Source organism: Hyperolius riggenbachi, chromosome 10 (assembly GCF_040937935.1).
Source record: "Hyperolius riggenbachi isolate aHypRig1 chromosome 10, aHypRig1.pri, whole genome shotgun sequence".
Lineage (NCBI taxonomy): Eukaryota > Metazoa > Chordata > Amphibia > Anura > Hyperoliidae > Hyperolius > Hyperolius riggenbachi.
This window is the reverse complement of record NC_090655.1, coordinates 234,970,985-234,989,615: the sequence shown is the minus strand read 5'-3', so window position 1 is coordinate 234,989,615 and position 18,631 is coordinate 234,970,985.

Here is an 18,631-nt window from a genome sequence, read left to right as displayed (position 1 = left end):
TGTGAACTGGCCCTTGAGAGAGTTTGGTGATTACAAATTGTTGCGACCTGCAGTGTAGAACTCAGGGGCATATTTAAAATGATTTAAATATACCCCCAAGTTCTACTTATGGCCTCCTCCTCCCCACAGCTATACCAATCCTCACTAAAAAGTTACAAAGCACAGAAGCGCAAACAAAACAAAAAAGATGCAGGCCGACAATCGTAATTCTGGAAAATTCCAATTGCACTAGCAAAAGCCCGGCAATGCAATTTACATGTTCATCTCCGTGCTGTTGCTATTTTCAAAATGGGCACAAAATGTTTGAATCGAAACGTGCCTAATACAAAAGGGCCCTAATTAGTTTATCTCCCTCTAAGATAGTTTATTATATTCTTTTTTGGCAGAGTACTTTGGCTAATCCATGGGGTGTATTGTAATACAGAAAAATGTATATACCAAATACAAACGCACTGGCTCAAAATTCAGACTTGGTGGACAAAGTAATTACAGTAACAAATGTTTCATGATGAATAAATGTATAACACATTTCAAGACATTTCAAGACGCAACATGTTGAGAGAGCCTTGTCCTTGTGAGCTTACAATCTATGGGAATTGGGGGGATGAGGTAGTAAACAACATGTATACCATACTAGAACAGTAGTGAAAAGCACCATCTGAGAGGGCATGTGCCAGAGGCTCCCAGCATCCTCTATCTATACCCAGCTGAGTATTGTGAGGTCATCAGGTAATCCTGACCAGGGCAGTTTCTAGGCAAAAATACACCCAGGCGGGGTTGTGAAAAGTGCACCCCCCCCCCCCCCTCCAGGTATAGGTGCCCGCAGTATAGGTTAGCAAGGTCTAGTTGCACTCAGTATAGGTAGCAAGCTATAAGTCCCCCCAGTATAGGTAGCCAGGCATAGGTGCCCCGGTATAGGTAGCCAGCTATAGGTCCCTACAGTATAGGTTAGCCAGGTAGGTGCCTCCAGTATAGGTTTGCAGTATAGTTGTCCCGGCATAGGTTAGATAGGCAGGTGTCGCCGCTATAAGTTAGAAAGGTAGGTGCCCCCAGTAACGGTTAGCTAGGTGTGTGGCTCCAATATAGGTAGCCAGAATAGTTGCCCTCAGTATAGGCTAGCTAAGTAGGTGCCACCAGTATAGGCTAAATAGGTCGGTGCCCCCAGTATAGGTTAGATAGGTAGATGCCCCCAATATAGGTTAGATAGGTAGCTGCCCCCAGTAAAGGCTAGATAGGTAGGTGCCCCCAGTACAGGGTAGATAGGTAGGTACCTCCAGTACAGGTTAGATAGGTAGGTACCTCCAGTACAGGTTAGATAGGTAGGTACCTCCAGTACAGGTTAGATAGGCAAGTACCTCCAGTACAGGTTAGGATCTACCTGTAGGGGGCTGTACAGACTCACTGTACAGTCTCCCACCTTCCCAGTACACCTTGAAAGCGGCCCCGTCTGCGAGGGGCTCAGCGGCTTGCTGCCTGAGCACCTCCAGGCTTGGGTCACTTTGTAGTGCAGCTGAGAATACGGCGCTGTCAGTTTCAGCCAACTGGCTCATGTCACACGAGGCCAGCGGCTGAAAGGTCTCATCCCTGCGGTCAGAGGAGGGGGAGGAGGCCGGAACCCCCTCCACCTGTTCTGAGCCCAGGTTCTGAGCAGTGCAGCTGCGCGGTACTGCTAGCACCGGTACACTGTCAGAATGGCACAGACGGACAGTACTCAAATCATCATTGCATGCAGTAATGATATTGACAGGTATAGACATTTTTTCATTACAGATAGGTTGTACAGTAAACTCAGGTACAGTTACAGCATCATCACAACAGACAGTCTGTACATCAAACTCAGGTGCCTTTGAAGCAGGCACTATTGAACCTGGTACCCTTGAACTGGGCACATTCAACCCACCTCCCCCTGGTGCTCCCCCAAGTGTATAAAGTACCTGGTGGTGGGTGGAGAGTCCGTCTCCTTCCGTGAGCGACAAGGCGGTCGTGGCAGGTTCATAGTAGGACACAAGCTTGCCCAAATCAGTCCCTAGCAACACAGGGACTGGGAGATCCTTCATAACCCCAACAACCCTTTCGTGGACCCCTCCCACTCCCCAATCCAGCTTCACTCTGGCGTGGGCTATGTGGAAAAGGGTGCCCTCTACTCCAGTAAGGGCAAGGGATCGGCTGGAGCTGATGCTCTCCTTTGGCACAAGATGTGAGTGAACTAACGTGATGTCAGCTCCGGTGTCTCGAAATCCGGTGACAACTTTGCCGTTCACTCTAACAAGTTGCTGCTGGTCGGTTCGGTCGCGGATTTCCTTTCCGCGGGCAAACAGGACAAAATCGGATGATCCAGGCTGTGGTTCGCTGGCGGGCTGCCTCTGCTGTGGGTGAGGTGCAGGTGATGCAGATGATCCAGGTGCTGGTGGTGTCTGTCTCCGCTCCGGACAGTCGAATTTCATGTGTCCGGGCTGGCGGCAGTAGTGACAGGTGACCTCTCCAGGCGCTGCGGGCCTGGGTGCAGCAGCTGCGCTGGGTGGCCTCTGTGGCGGACGGCTCACAGGGGCAGGAGGGTCTGCCGAGGTATTGGGCTGACCTCCTCTCCAGCTGGATGGGACAGTTCTGCGTGTATCAGCCACCCGGGTAGTTGCAAAAGTCTCAGCAAGGTCTGCAGCGACAGTGGCTGAAGCCGGCCTGCGTTCTAACACAAACTGTCGTACATCAGCAGGGCAAATGTTCAGAAATTGTTCCAGGACTATCAAGTCCTCCAGGAGATCATAAGACCCTTTGGTGAGGCCTAGAGTCCACTGCCGGAGTGTGGTGAGCAAGCTGCTGGCCACATCTCGGTACGAATCAGAAGGCTTTTTCTGCCAGGCCCTAAACTTTTTCCGATAGGCTTCTGGCGTCAGCTGGTACTTAGTAATGATAGCGTCTTTTATAGCAGCATAATCATTATCCTTTTCCGCAGGCAATTCTGCGAAAGCATCAAGCGCTTTGTAGCGCAGCAACGGTGTCAGATGTCTGGCCCACTGGTCTTGGGACAGACGATACTGACGGCATGCTTTTTCAAAAGACCGCAAAAACAAGTCAATGTCAGTGTCTTTTTCAATATTAGCAAATTTAAATTTTGCACTTACGGGTGCTGCAGCTCCTTCAGCAGGGAGGCTGGGCGGTGAACTCCGGCTGGCCTGTTGCACCTTTGCCATGTTGAGCTCATGCTGTCGTCTCTCCCGCGCCTCTGCGGCATCCCTCTCCGCGTGGCGTTCAGCAGCAGCAGCTTTGCGTTCTGCAGATTGGCGCTCCCGTTCCTCTCGTGCTTCCATGTACTGCATGTACTTGTCCAGGTCAGTCTCCATCAGCTTTTGTAATGCCTGCTGCATTACCGGGTCAGCACCCATGGACAGTCCAGTACTGGCCAGTTCCGGGCGAGTAATGTCAGAAACTCTGGGATTGGGGTCCATACTGACAGTCTCTGGCGTAACTGTTGCAACAGGGCCCGCAGGATGCTCAACCTCTGTACGCCTAAGATCTTCAGCCTCTGGTTCCCCTTGATTGTCAGATGGGCTGGTATCCACCTCAGCGGACACTCCCGGCTCCCGCAGTTGCTGGGCATCCCATCTGGACAAGTCTGCTATCAGGTCCCGTTTTGTCTTGCGGAGGATGCCAATGCCCCTCTCTTCGCAAAGATTTTCCAGGTCTGCTAGGCACATGTTCTGGTAGTTCCCGGACATTTCCATGCCAAATAAAATAAAACTTTGGGGAAGGGGTACTGGCTACACAGTCTCTCTGTATATATAAAAAATATATTGCCTTTCAGCTACACCAACGAATTAGTTCGTTTCTCGATAGCGCTAGCGCTATCGCAGATACTTTCAGCACAACACAGATCCCAACCGCTGCCTAACACTGTCACAGGAGCCCTCAGTGGCTGACCGCACTTAGCCTTCTAAACGGTGCCAGCGCACAGATCGTGCGAACTCTGGTCGCAGTCAATGCGCAGGAACCGTTAAGAATTAGCCGCAGACAACTCAGAAGGGAGCCTGTGAGACACGGGTGATTACAACGTCACCTACTGGTTCAGAGTAAACTGCCACCACCGCGGTTACTATGGGACCGTGGGGCCCACTAACTGACTGACTAATCCTGCGAATAAAACGGTTAAACACACGATATTCTGTCTAGCCAACAACAAACAAACAGTAGCGTATCTTCAGAGACCCGGGATCATTTCTGTGTGTGCTGATAAGCAGGGTAGCGAAACAGTGAATGACTTGGGGAAGTCGTTTATTCACGCAATATAAATAATTAATATATACAGACAATTATGAAAATCAACAATTATGAAAACAGTAATAGCCAGTATGAAAAATAAAAGAAGGGAGAAAAATACTTAGTTCCTGGAAAGATGTCCTTATTGTGGGAAGAATCATAAAGTCCTTGGTTTCAAAGTCCAGAGTTCAGAGTTCAGACCAGGTGGATGCCAGCATATCCTCAAGCTGGCATCTGATGAGTGCAAGATGTTTCAGTGTGGAGGACCCTGAGTTTGGGTCCTCAGCCATTCTTATGCCCCTGCTTCAGTAGGAGGGAGTGAGGGCGGGCCCACACACCCCCTTAGAACATGAGATGAGTCCTGCCCTTGTCCTGGAGACCAGAAATCATGCCTTAACCATATATGGGCTCTATCTCACAGAACCGTACAGGTCAGGGCAGATTTACTAATATTTTCAGGTCTGCCTCGATGTACCCAGCAGTCTGATACCAAACATGAGGGGTGGGACCCCTGTGGTACCATTAGGGCACTGTTGAACTGCCTAACGGGCAGTCTTTACCTCAAAAGGTTCTGAAATGTTCTCAGAACCAACGCCAGGCAGGGCCCTACCTGCTCTGTTAGTTTGGAGGGTCTGCCAGCCTGGCAACACAGAAAATATGATACATATAGCAGTTTATGGAATATGAGAGACCCCTGGGATTTATACCAGGTCATTCCCAGGCAAAGGTTCTTTGAAGTTGGCAGCAGCAAGCCACATGTCGGCTCCCTGCTGGGAAAAGGAGTCGGAGTGTCTGAGTTTCCTCACTCTAAATTGGTTCTGTCATGGTGTTTGTCACCTTATACCTGATGGATGGGCCATCAGCACAGCTTGAAGCCAGGGACTCTCTGGGCCCAGGCTCATTAGCATATCAAAAGGGCCAACCAGCATTTAGGCTGGGGCTCTCTCTCTGCTGAGAAAAGACTGCAGCTGCCCCTACACACTCAACCCGGATTGTATCGATTTGAAGCGCAATCGATGCAGGAATCGAGTGCGATCGTTCTTTTCTTCACGGGCGGTTCCAGGACGCGCCTGCGTCCCCGCAATCGTCCGTGACAAAGTCCCATTTGCAGTTTGCCACAAGCCATGTGGGGGACACAGCAAACATGTGGAAGAAGGTGCTCTGGTCAGATGGGGGACCAAAATGGAACTTTTTGGCCAAAATGCAAAACAATGTGTGGCGGAAAACTAACACTGCACATCACTCTGAACACACCATCCCCACTGCCAAATATGGTGGTGGCAGCATCATGCTCTGGGGGTGCTTCTCTTCGGCAGGGACAGGGAAGCTGGTCAGAGTTGATGAGAAGATGGATGGAGCCAAATACAGGGCAATCTCAGAAGAAAACCTCTGGGAGTCTGCACAAGACTTGAGACTGGAGCGGAGGTTCACCTTCCAGCAGGACAACGACCCTAAACATAAAGCCAGGGCAACAATGGAATGATATAAAACAAAACATATCCATGTGTTACAATGGCCCAGTTAAAGTCCAGATCTAAATCCAATCGAGAATCTGTGGCAAGATCTGAAAACTGCTGTTCACAAACGCTGTCCATCTAATCTGACTGATTTGGAGCGGTTTTGCAAAGAAGAATGGCCAAGGTTTTCAGTCTCTTGATGTGCAAAGCTGGTAGAGACATACTCTAAAAGACTGGCAGTATCGGCTAGATAGGTAGGTACCCTCCTCCCCCCCATCATGGAGGGAGAGTCACCTGAGGGGAAAGCGACCCGACATCTCCCTCCCTTCCTCTCCCGGGCCGCCCTCCGTGCTCCCCCTCCGATGCATAGTAAAGCGCAGCAGGAAGCAATGTAGAGAGCAACTCACTTGCCTGTGTTGCAATCACCGGTCACTATCCGCTGGTCTCCTCCTCTGCATAGCCGCTTATACACACTATACTTCCTGCTAAATAGGTACCCCCAAACAGGAAGTATAGTGTGTATAAGCGGCTATGCAGAGAAGACCAGCGACTAGTGAACGGCGATTGGAACTCAGGCAGGTAAGTTGCTCTCTACATTACTTCCTGCTGAGGGGGAGCACGGAGGGTGGCCCGGGAGAGGAAGGGAGGGAGAGGTCGGGCCGCTCTCCCCACAGCTGCAGCTCCCCCTCCATCACTGCGCCCTCCCCACCTCCCTCAGGGCGGCCGCACGGCCCTACAATACAGGCCTGATCCTGACTCTATGGAAGGAGTTAATAAGCCAGAGGTAGAGAATATAACCCTGTGAGACAAACCTAACCATAAAGAAAAAGTAACAATAATAAGCAGATATAAGATGGAACTGTGCCCCATTGTGGAATGGAATCTCCACTTTCACACATATCATACGAGATCAGATAATGACTCAGATACTTCCAGCTAGTTGTTATGCCTGGTACATACACACCATGCAATTTCCCGTCAGATAGACGGGTCCAAACGATGATTTCTGACAGGTCCTATCTGATCTGATTTCTGATCATTTTTCTGATGCATTTTTTTTTAGAAGTTTATGGAAAGTTAAATTGGAAACAATCTGAAATCAGATCGGATCTGTTGGAAATTATCAATTCGATCCGTCTATCTGAAGGAAATTGCATGGTGTGACCCAGGCATAACACATATAGGATGTAATCTTCCCAGTGAGTAAATCCTGGTACACACTTTCAATTATGATTGGCCAATCACTAACTAGCCTTACCAACATGCACTATGGGAGCCAACAGATATTGGATTTAATGAGCAGATTGTGTAAGTAAACAATCATACTACATATAGCTAGGTTCACACTTGGTCCGTTAACGTATCTGTGGCTCTGTTTTTCAGGCCGGATCAAAACTGGAGCCACAGATACCAGTGTTAAAGATAGCAGTTCTCTTCACCCATAAAAAAACGGATCCGTCTGCGTTCAGGGGACCTGTTTTTAAAACCTGAACGGACGGTCCGGATTTCCAACATTTTCAAGGACCCCCACTAGCTGGAGGGAGAACGGGGATGGAAGACACAGGTGAGGGGGGGGGGGAGCCCGCGCCGCCCTCCCCGCTCCCCGCTGACGTTTCCACGGACTGGAAACATCCCCTGTGGCTTTACCATAGCCTCCGTTTTGTTTAGAAAAAAAAAAAAGGATCAGTTTAAAACGGATTTGATCCTGAACGGACAAGTGTGGACCTAGCCGTAGGTGGTATAACTGGTCAGTTATTGGCCAATCATAATTGAAAGTGTGTACCAGGCTACTAAACATGTCAAACGTTCCATCGTTTTGCCATGATTGGCCTGCTTGGTGTTAGTAGTTTTAGATCATCAAATCATTATATTTGTGATCTGTTTATATAACTTTCTATTTGGCTACTAATTACCATAGTTTCTGTGTACAGATCACAAATATGATTTGATGTGAAAACTACTAACACCAAGCTGGCCAATCATGAATCCACAGTTATGGTTACTAATGTACTTAAGGGGCCCATACACTGGTTGATTTCAGCGATCAGAAATCAATTCTATCAAATTCCCCATTCGATCTATTTGCGGCCGATTTCGATCTATTTGATCTATCTGACAGGATGGAAAATTTAGGTCGATCTGCTGCTGGCAGCAGATCAATGGCCCGTAGAGTTGCATTTGCTCTAAAGGTAGCCATACACTGGTCGATTTGCCATCAGATTCGACCAACTGACAGATCCCTATCTGATCGAATCTGATCAGAGAGGGATCGTATGGCTACCTTTACTGCAAACAGATTGTGAACCGATTTCAGCCTGAAACCGTTCACAATCTGTTGTGGTGGTGGTGGTGGTGCTGCCGCCGCTCCCCCCTGCCCGCATACATTACCTGCTCCGCCGGCGCGACTCCAGTCCCCAGGTCACCGCTGCTCCGTCTCCGCTCTGGTCTCCGGCCCCGGCATGCTTTACTTCTTCCTGCCCGGCAGGAAGTTTAAACAGTAGAGCGCCCTCTACTGTTTAAACTTCCTGCCGGGCAGGAAGAACTGAAGCATGCCGGAGACCAGCGCGGACACGGATGAGCGGTGACCGGGCGTAGACGTGCCGGCGGAGCAGGTAATGTACGTGGCTCTATTGCGTCAGTCGTCGGGTACTCGAACGCCGCTAGCGACGCACTCCCTACCCGAGGGCGATCGACGCTAATTTTCCGCACGGAGCGATCGACGGGATCGGACGAAAAGGATCGAAATTCGGCGTGTAGCGCAAACGATTGGCAGCAGATTTGATCCCAGTGATCGAATCTGCTGTCGAAACGGCGGCGAATCGGGCCAGTGTATGGCCACCTTAATGGTCCAATAATGCATTTAAGGGGCCCATACACTGGTCGATTTCAGCCATTGATCGATCGGTTCTATAGAATCGAATGATCAGAAATCAATTCTAGCAAATTCTCCATTCGATTGATTTGCGGACGATTTTTATCGATTTGATCTATCTTACAGGATGGAAAACTAGGTCGATCTGCTGCTGGTAGCAGATCGATGGCCCATAGAGTTGCATTGGATCTAATGGTCCAATAATGCATTTAGATCGATTTCCAATAGATTTCATTCTGAAATCTATTGCAAATCTGCTCCTATTGTGTGGAACACATCAGATAGATTCCTGTCAGATTGGACTTGACAGGCATCTGCCAGAAATGTATCTGATGGTCAGATCTGCTGCAAATCTATAAGTGTATGGCCACCTTTAGATCGATTTCCAATAGATTTTATTATGAAATCTATTGGAAACCTGTTCCTAGTGTGTGGCACATCAGATAGATTCCTGTCAGATTGGACTTGACAGGCATCTGCCAGAAATGTATCTGATGGTCAGATCTGCTGCAAATCTATAAGTGTATGGCCACCTTTAGATCGATTTCCAATAGATTTTATTATGAAATCTATTGGAAACCTGTTCCTAGTGTGTGGCACATCAGATAGATTCCTGTCAGATTGGACTTGACAGGCATCTGCCAGAAATGTATCTGATGGTCAGATCTGCTGCAAATCTATAAGTGTATGGCCACCTTTAGATCGATTTCCAATAGATTTTATTATGAAATCTATTGGAAACCTGTTCCTAGTGTGTGGCACATCAGATAGATTCCTGTCAGATTGGACTTGACAGGCATCTGCCAGAAAGCTATCTGATGGTCAGATCTGCTGCAAATCTATAAGTGTATGGCCACCTTTAGATCGATTTCCAATAGATTTTATTATGAAATCTATTGGAAACCTGTTCCTAGTGTGTGGCACATCAGATAGATTCCTGTCAGATTGGACTTGACAGGCATCTGCCAGAAAGCTATCTGATGGTCAGATCTGCTGCAAATCTATAAGTGTATGGCCACCTTTACACTCAGCTCATACTCAGTGCTTAAAACTGACTGAGGCTGGGTGCACACATAACAGAGCGTGAAAGGTTGCGTTTTCTGTCATGTGTGGGGTTTTTCGTGTGTTTTTAGTACGTTTGCGGTTTTCCCTTGCACATGCGTTTTTCAAGCGTTTGTGTGCGTTTTATGCATTTGTGTTTCGCATATACAAAACCCATATGCGCTTTTCAATTGCGTTTTATGCTAATCCCTAGGAAGACAACAGGAAGCGGAAATACATCAGAATTTTTTTTTTATAAATAAAAACACATATAAAAATGCATGTAAAACGCAAACATAAAAATTGCATACCATTGCGTTCCCATTGACTTTCATTATGTGCGTTTTTTTTATATTATGCAGCAAAACATGCATTTTAAAAACACATGTTTGTAAACGCATATGCGTTTTATATGCATTTTTTCCTGCGGCCCATCGACTTCCATTAGCGACAAAAACGCAGCGTTTGTTCTGCAACTTTAGCGTTTCTGCTAAGTGTGCACCTAGCCTGTATGTTCTCTATTCCATATACTTTTTCCTCCTATATGCATCCTCTATGTATAACCAGCTGAGTACTGTGAGGTCATCAGGTAATCCCAGCATCCTATATACCCAGCTGAGTATTGTGAGGTCATCAGGTAATCCCAGCATCCTATATACCCAGCTGAGTATTGTGAGGTCATCAAGTAATCCCAGCATCCTCTATTTGTACCCAGCTGAGTATTGTGAGGTCATTAGGTAGTCCCAGCATCCTCTATTTGTACCCAGCTGAGTATTGTGAGGTCATCAGGAAATCCCAGCATCCTCTATAACCCATCTGAGTATTGTGAGGTCATCAAGTAATCCCAGCATCCTCTATACCCAGCTGAGTATTGTGAGGTCATCAGGTAATCCCAGCATCCTCTATACCCATCTGAGTATTGTGAGGTCATTAGGTAATCCCAACATCCTCTATTTGTACCCAGCTGAGTATTGTGAGGTCATCAGGTGGGGGGAAAAATCCCAGCATCCTCTATACCCAGCTGAGTATTGTGAGGTCATCAGGTAATCCCAGCATCCTCTATACCCATCTGAGTATTGTGAGGTCATCAAGTAATCCCAGCATCCTCTATACCCAGCTGAGTATTGTGAGGTCATCAAGTAATCCCAGCACCCTCTATACCCATCTGAGTATTGTGAGGTCATTAGGTAATCCCAGCATCCTCTATTTGTACCCAGCTGAGTATTGTGAGGTCATTAGGTGGGGAAAAAAAAACAGCTGTAACTGATCAGTCAAGTGTTCATCTGGAAAGACAATTTACAGCATGTCAGGACGATTTGCATGTAACTGATAATGTATTCTGTACTAGGGATTTGATTATATTTACTTCTTTTCATAATTCACACTGATGTAATGCTTCTTGAGTGAGGTTTGTTGGCTTTTTTGTATATATGGACTTTGCTTACCTTTTCAATTATATATATATATTTATATTTTATATATATATATATATATATATATATATATATATATATATAGATATAGATATAGATATATATATATATATATATATATAGATATATATAATTTTTTTCTATATATTTATTATCTATCTATGATCTTTTGTTAGCTATTTGACAGGTATATATAGCCATCATTTCTGATATCATTTGGTATATCTGCTTACATTACTTTCTCTCTGGCTACTAATATATATATATACCGCTTTCATTACCATAATTGCTGTATTGAAATCCTTATGTGACTATGATTGTTGTTTAAATAATAAAAAAGTATAATTAGTAAAAAAAAAAAAAACATTCTTTCCTTTGGTTTGCGGCATCGGAGCTGCGATCAGCGGCAGAGGAGGCCTGCTCGGCTCGGCAGTCTCTAGGCGAATGCCTCGCTCCCGCACCGGAGCTTCCTTAGAAAGCCACATAGCGGACTACGTTGAGAACAGGCACAGCCCCCGCGAGCTGCTGCGCCACACTTGTGCTTCTTCTCCCGCCTCTTCGCGGGGTTTGCAGGCGATCGGCGACCCCGAAACCCGGGACCACCCGCATATCTCCATCTCCGGACTCCCCCCTGAAGACCCGACCAGGAATGCCGCCGCTTTCATGTGGAAATCCCCCGGTCCATGGGCGCCCCCTGGCGGTCACAGCGCTAGCGGTGGGGAGACAGCTGTTCAGGGGCAGATTGCGGTGGTGAGAGGGGGCAGAGAGGGGAGATCGCTGCTGGGGGTGGACGAGGGGTCTCTGGCAGACACGGGTAATGTTATTTGGGGCCTCCAGGGGGCGGTGATGAGGAGCTATGAGCAGTGTAGTATGATTGAAGAAGCACAGAGGCTGTCACGTGACCCCGGAGCTGTCGGCACTGGAGGTTCAGATGCGGCTCCTCACGTGCAGAGGGGAGGGGCTCTGGCACATCCCCCCCCCCCCCCATGCCCTTTTTTTAAATACAGCAAAGGTGGCTGCAAGAAGCCACGCCCGATAAGCTCCGCCCCCGACCGCGAGAAGCCCCGCCCCCAATCTGGGACACTTTGGAGAGGCAGCCCTGACAGGAATATGGGAGCAGGTGAGAATGTGCATCCCCCAAAGCAGCACCCACACTGATCTCTTCCCCCCCCCCAATCACACTCACTGACCCCTCCTCCTCCCCCCCCCCCAGCACCCACAGTAACTTCTCCTTCATCCACACACTCACACTGACCTCTTCCCCAATCACCCACACTGACCCCTCCCCCCAGCACCCGCAGTAACTTCTTCCTCACCCTCCCACACTGACCTCTCCCTCCACCAATCACCCACACTGACCCATTACCCCCCCCCCCCCTAGAGTCCCACAGTAACTTCTTCCTCACCCACCCACACTGACCTCTCCCTTCACCAATCACCCACACTGACCCCCCCCCCCCCCCAAACACACACACACAGAGGCGGGACAAGGTCCTCCAGCACCCAAGGCTGAGACACCAAAGTGCGCCCCTCCATCCCTGCCACCCCAGCTGTCACACGCTGATTGCTATTAGACTAAGAAGCGCCACAGGGCCCACAACCTCCCCAACACCTTAATATCTAGTTATCTGGCTTGCAGTCACTGCCATGTATCCCCTTTTCTTATTTCATTCTGCTTCAAACACAATTAGGAATGACATCTGAATAAATTTTGCGCCCCCTCCTACACTGCGCCCTGAGGCTGGAGCCTCTCCAGCCTATGCCTCGGCCCGGCCCTGCACACACACACACACACACCGACCTCTCCCTCCACCAATCACCGACACTGACCCCTCCACCCCCCCCCCCAGAACCCACAGTAACTTCTCCCTTATCCCCCCCCCCCCCACACACACCCACACTGACCTCTCCCTCCACCAATCACCCACACTCATGGGCGCACGGAAGGGGGTGTTCCGGGTGTCTGAAACACCACCCTGCACCGAGACCGGAAGTGGGGTGTGTGCGGCGAGGGTCTATAATAGCAGGCCTCACGCTGCGGGGGGGCCTCGCTTGCGGGTGGCGGTGGGCACTGACACCTCACCCCCCCAGAACCCACAGTAACTTCTTCCTCACACACCCACACTGACCTCTCCCTCCACCAATCACCCACACTGACCCCTCACCCCCCCCCCAAAAAAAAAAAACAACAACACTCACACACACACTGACCTCTCCTTCCACCAATCAACCCAGGCTGATCCCTCACCCCCCCCCCCCCCCGAACCCACAGTAACTTCTCCCTCATCCCCCTCCTCCCCCCCCCCCCACACACACACACTGACCTCTCCCTCCACCAATCACCGACACTGACCCCTCCCCCCCAGAACCCACAGTAACTTCTCCCTCATCCACCCCTCCCCCACACCCACACTGACCTTTCCCTCCACCAATCACCTACACTGACCCATCACCTCCCCCCCCCAGGACCCACAGTAACTTCCCCCCCCCCCCCACACACACACACACTGACCTCTCCCTCCACCCACATTAACCTCTCCATCACCCACACTGACCTTTCCCTCCCACCAGCACCCACACTGACCTCTCCCTCCCCCACCCCCCACACTAACCTCTCCCATCCCCCACAATCCACACTAACCTCTCCCTTCCCTGACAACCACACTAGCCTCTCCTACCCACCAGAACCCACACTAACATCTCCCTTACCCGGCATTGGGTATCATTCATAAAGCATTTCCGTGTGCGGAAATGCTGAAAACGGCTGACCTTACTGGCCACTTGGCAAAATCTCCATTCATAAAGGATCTTTCCGCATGAAAAGCTGACATTCCCGTGCAGAGTGATACATTTCTGCATTGTGCAGTGATTATCTAGATTTATCTAGAAAAAGTAACAAAATGTCCATTCATAAACATTAGAGCAAGCGGTATGCGGACGGGGATTAGCGCTCCCATGGCAGTAACGATAAGCATGCGGAATACATGTAAGTGAACGGGACAGACCTCCCAAGCAGCAGCAGTGAGAGCAGCACACGGAGGGACTCAGGCAGCTTCTCTGTTTCCGCAAGCCTACCGACAGCCTTTTTCGGAAAATCTCCGCACTTGTATCGCAACAGGCAACATTTTTATAAATGACCACCCAGAAGTCTAAAATACCGACAGCTGTGTTTTCCCGCACTGATTCTCATTACCGACAACACTTATGAATGATACCCAATCACACTGATTGATGAAGTTCCCCCTGTTGGTGTCTTTTGAAGCATGCACTTTACTTAAAGGACATCCGAGGCGACATATGACATAATGAGATAGACATGTTTGTACTGTGCCAAACACACAAATAACTATGCTGCATTCATTTTTTTCTTGCTTTGCCTGAAAGAGTTAAGCATTAGGTTTGAAAGTGACAATTTATGTACGGGTCGAGACCGGGTCAGACTGGGTCAGACTATAGCATAATGCTCACTGATGAGGAATTACAGCCATAGAACTTTTTCCTTGCAGTAAATGACTTCTGAGAGCAGGAAAGAGATAAGAAGGGTCAATAGTTCATAGATTTTAGCTATGGCATACTTCAATGAATGTGTCATTGAGCAGAAACAATGAAACCATAATAACTTAAAAAGTACATTTAAATTTAAAATAAAACTGTGGGATGTCTTAAAAAGTCATTTTTAGGAGGAGGAGGATAGATACTGTTGTTTTCTCATCAGTTTATTTTCACATCGGATGTCCTTTAAAGAGAATCTGTATTGTTAAAATCGCACAAAAGTAAACATACCAGTGCGTTAGGGGACATCTCCTATTACCCTCTGATACAATTTTGCCGCTCCTCGCCGCATTAAAAGTGGTTAAAAACAGTTTTAAAAAGTTTGTTTATAAACAAGAAAATGGCCACCAAAACAGGAAGTAGGTTGATGTACAGTATGTCCACACATAGAAAATACATCCATACACAAGCAGGCTGTATACAGCCTTCCTTTTAAATCTCAAGAGATCATTTGTGTGTTTCTTTCCCCCTGTTCTCATGCACTGAAGTTTCAGACTGCTTGTTTCTTCCTGCAAACAGCTTTGCCCTTGTCTGTAATTCTTCAGTATGTGAAAGCCCAGCCAGCTCAGAGGACGATTTATCCAGCTTGTAAAAGAGAAGAGAGAAGCTGCTCTAATCCTAAATAACACACAGGCAGTGTGCATAGAGGGGCCTGGAAGGGGGAGTTCATAGCAGAACCACAACACTGAAGAACTTGGCAGCCTTCCAGACACAGGCTGACAAGTCTGACAGGGGAAAGATACATTGATTTATTACAGAGACAGTGATAGTATAAAGTGCTGCAGTAAGCCAGAACACATTAGAATAGCTTTTTGAACTTGTAGGATGATAAAAAACAGGATGCAATTTTTGTTACGGAGTCTCTTTAACATTGTTTGTGTCTTGTTACCTCCCTCTTGGCAACCAAACAACAAAAAATCCCCCTCCTCTCTCTTTCTGAGTATACATAAATAATGGACACTATGCTTGTGGCGCATACTACATTTCAAAATTGAATTGGGTAGGACATGTACGCTATGCTTAGTGCCTCTTACCTGATTGGCTATATCCATATAGCTTTGCATTTACTTATTGTTTGAGTCAAACAGTAACGCCCCTTACCTGGGATGTCTCTGCTCTGCATTTCGTGCCGATTTTCCTGCTGTATTTTCAATATTATTATTTTGTTCATCACTTTATTTACATGTATATTATCCCTTGTGTACCATGATATAATGTTATTGTGTGACACTTTGTGAAAAACAGTTGTTTTTAATTTAGGGATATTGTAATCAGCCCTGGTAACTATTTGCGTTCCAAGCCAGCATAGCACTTCCTGAAGTGACAAGTGACGCACCTCCGTTTGACGGTGACACACTTCCGGCTGCCAGGCTTGGTTACCCATGTGCGCTTGCCATTGATGGGCATAGACCAGCACACAGCGACATAATGGATGCGCTCCAGGGACAGGAATCGCGTGGATTCTTGCGCTCCATGACTCATTTTCAACACAGCTTGGAAGGCGGATATATTTGCGCTCCAGCTGATGACGTTCTTCACTCGGACAGCTTGTCCTATCAGAGCTCTCCATCCACGAAGGTCCCCAGCTCTTAAGCAACTCCTTTTCCCATGATACACTGCTCTTGAGGAAGTGGTTATCTTTAACCACGCCACGCGTGGAGCGTCTGGCCCTCATCTGAATGCTGCTATCAATTCCAGGACCCTCCAGTATTGCCAGCATCAATATATATATATGCTACAACCCCATGTATAACTTTTGACTTGCATTACTGATCTCTATATGTACTGTTCATGCACTTTTACCTGAACACTCATGTTCTTTGAGCATTATATCTATCCTTATTTCTTAGCACTTTGGTCACTATAGGGCTTATTACTGTAGCATGTCATTTTCAGGTCTAGACCCGGGTCTGGGATTGCCTTACATTGGGCTCAATCATTGAACCCAATTTTTGACAATTTAAGCAGTTACAGGGCTGATTGTTTACATAGGTGGTGAGACACTTCTTATTGATCATTGGTCCGCAATTGATGTATTGTGGTGAGTTGCTGCTTGTTAGCTGTAACTTTTTAAATGATTTTATGTGTTCTTTGCATGGTGTCCAATAAAGATTGTTTACATTTGGAATGGTGGTGCAGCCTGTATTTCCAAGACCTCTTTTTTTTTTCTTTTTTATGGTTAAGGTATGATGCTTTTTGTCCTGGTAGCTGCACACCTGTACTATTGAGGAGTGTGGATTATTTCTATTGCATATCAATCCTATTCACACAGTGACCAATTAGGCAAAGTTTGAGAACCTTTCCATTAACAGTGTAAGAATGGCTGCAGTTTACATTTTCCCAGTGAAATTTGTATTTGTCTCTGTCCACTGATAACCCGGCGTTGCTCGGGTATGTATTTGGCTGGTGTTGGCTGCACCCACTTTTTCTAACACTAACAACTAAACACTCAATTACTCAATGACCAAGTTTGTGAGCTTTGCGGTCTTTGGCATCAATAATTTGCATTGAAATGAAACAAATCTGATTGGTGGTGGCTCCACCCCATTTCTGAATTTGATCCCCAGTCACCCAATGACTAACTGTATCAGGTTTGAGGCTTGCGCCATTAACAGTGCAAGAATAGCAGCAATGAAATATTCCCTGTGAAAATCAATAGGTGAATTTTGATTGGCTTTTGTAGGCTTCACCCACTTTTCTGAATATTAATCCCAGTCACCCAGTGACCAACTGTGCAAAGTTTGAGAACCCTGTCATAAACAGTGTAAGAATGGCTGCAGTTTACATTTTCCCAGTGAAATGTGTATTTGTCTCCGCCCACTTTTTGGTTATGGGGATAAAAAGTATCCTATATGTTATTTCAGGTAATGTACTATGTGTGTGCCAAATTTCATTCAAATTCCTTCAGCCATTTTTGCGTGATCGAGTAACAAACATCCGCACTTCCCCTTTTATAATATTAGTAGGATATGCTGCATTTTGTATATGGACTGCATTTTCTGTATGGGCTAATATGCTCATTTTATGTGTGGGCTAATCTTCTTATTTTCTATATGGGGTAATGTAGTTCATTTTCTGTATGGGCTAATGTGCTGCAATTCATATATGGGCTGCTGTTTCTATATGGATTAACCTGCTTATTTTCTATATGGGCTAACGTGCTGCATTTTATTAATGGACTGCATTTTCTACATGGGCTAAAGTGCTGCATTTTCTATATGGGCTAACGTGCTGCATTTTCTATATGGGCTAACGTGCTGCATTTTCTACATGGGCTAACGTGCTGCATTTTCTACATGGGCTAACGTGTTGCATTTTCTATATGGGCTAACATGCTGCATTTTCTATATGGGCTAACGTGCTGCATTTTCTACATGGGCTAACGTGTTGCATTTTCTACATGGGCTAAAGTGCTGCATTTTATTAATGGACTGCATTTTGTATATGGGCTAATATGCTGCTTTTTATATATGGACTGCATTTTCTACATGGGCTAAAGTGCTGCATTTTCTATATGGGCTAACGTGCTGCATTTTCTATATGGGCTAACGTGCTGCATTTTCTATATGGGCTAATGTGCTGCATTTTCTATATGGGCTAACGTGCTGCATTTTCTATGTGGCCTAAAGTGCTGCATTTTCTATATGGGCTAACGTGCTGCATTTTCTATATGGGCTAACGTGCTGCATTTTCCATGTGGCCTAAAGTGCTGCACTTTTCCTACATGGGCTAACGTGTTGCATTTTCTACATGGGCTAAAGTGCTGCATTTTATTAATGGACTGCATTTTGTATATGGGCTAATATGCTGCTTTTTATATATGGACTGCATTTTCTACATGGGCTAAAGTGCTGCATTTTCTATATGGGCTAACGTGCTGCATTTTCAATATGGGCTAACGTGCTGCATTTTCTATATGGGCTAATGTGCTGCATTTTCTATATGGGCTAACGTGCTGCATTTTCTATGTGGCCTAAAGTGCTGCATTTTCTATATGGGCTAACGTGCTGCATTTTCTATATGGG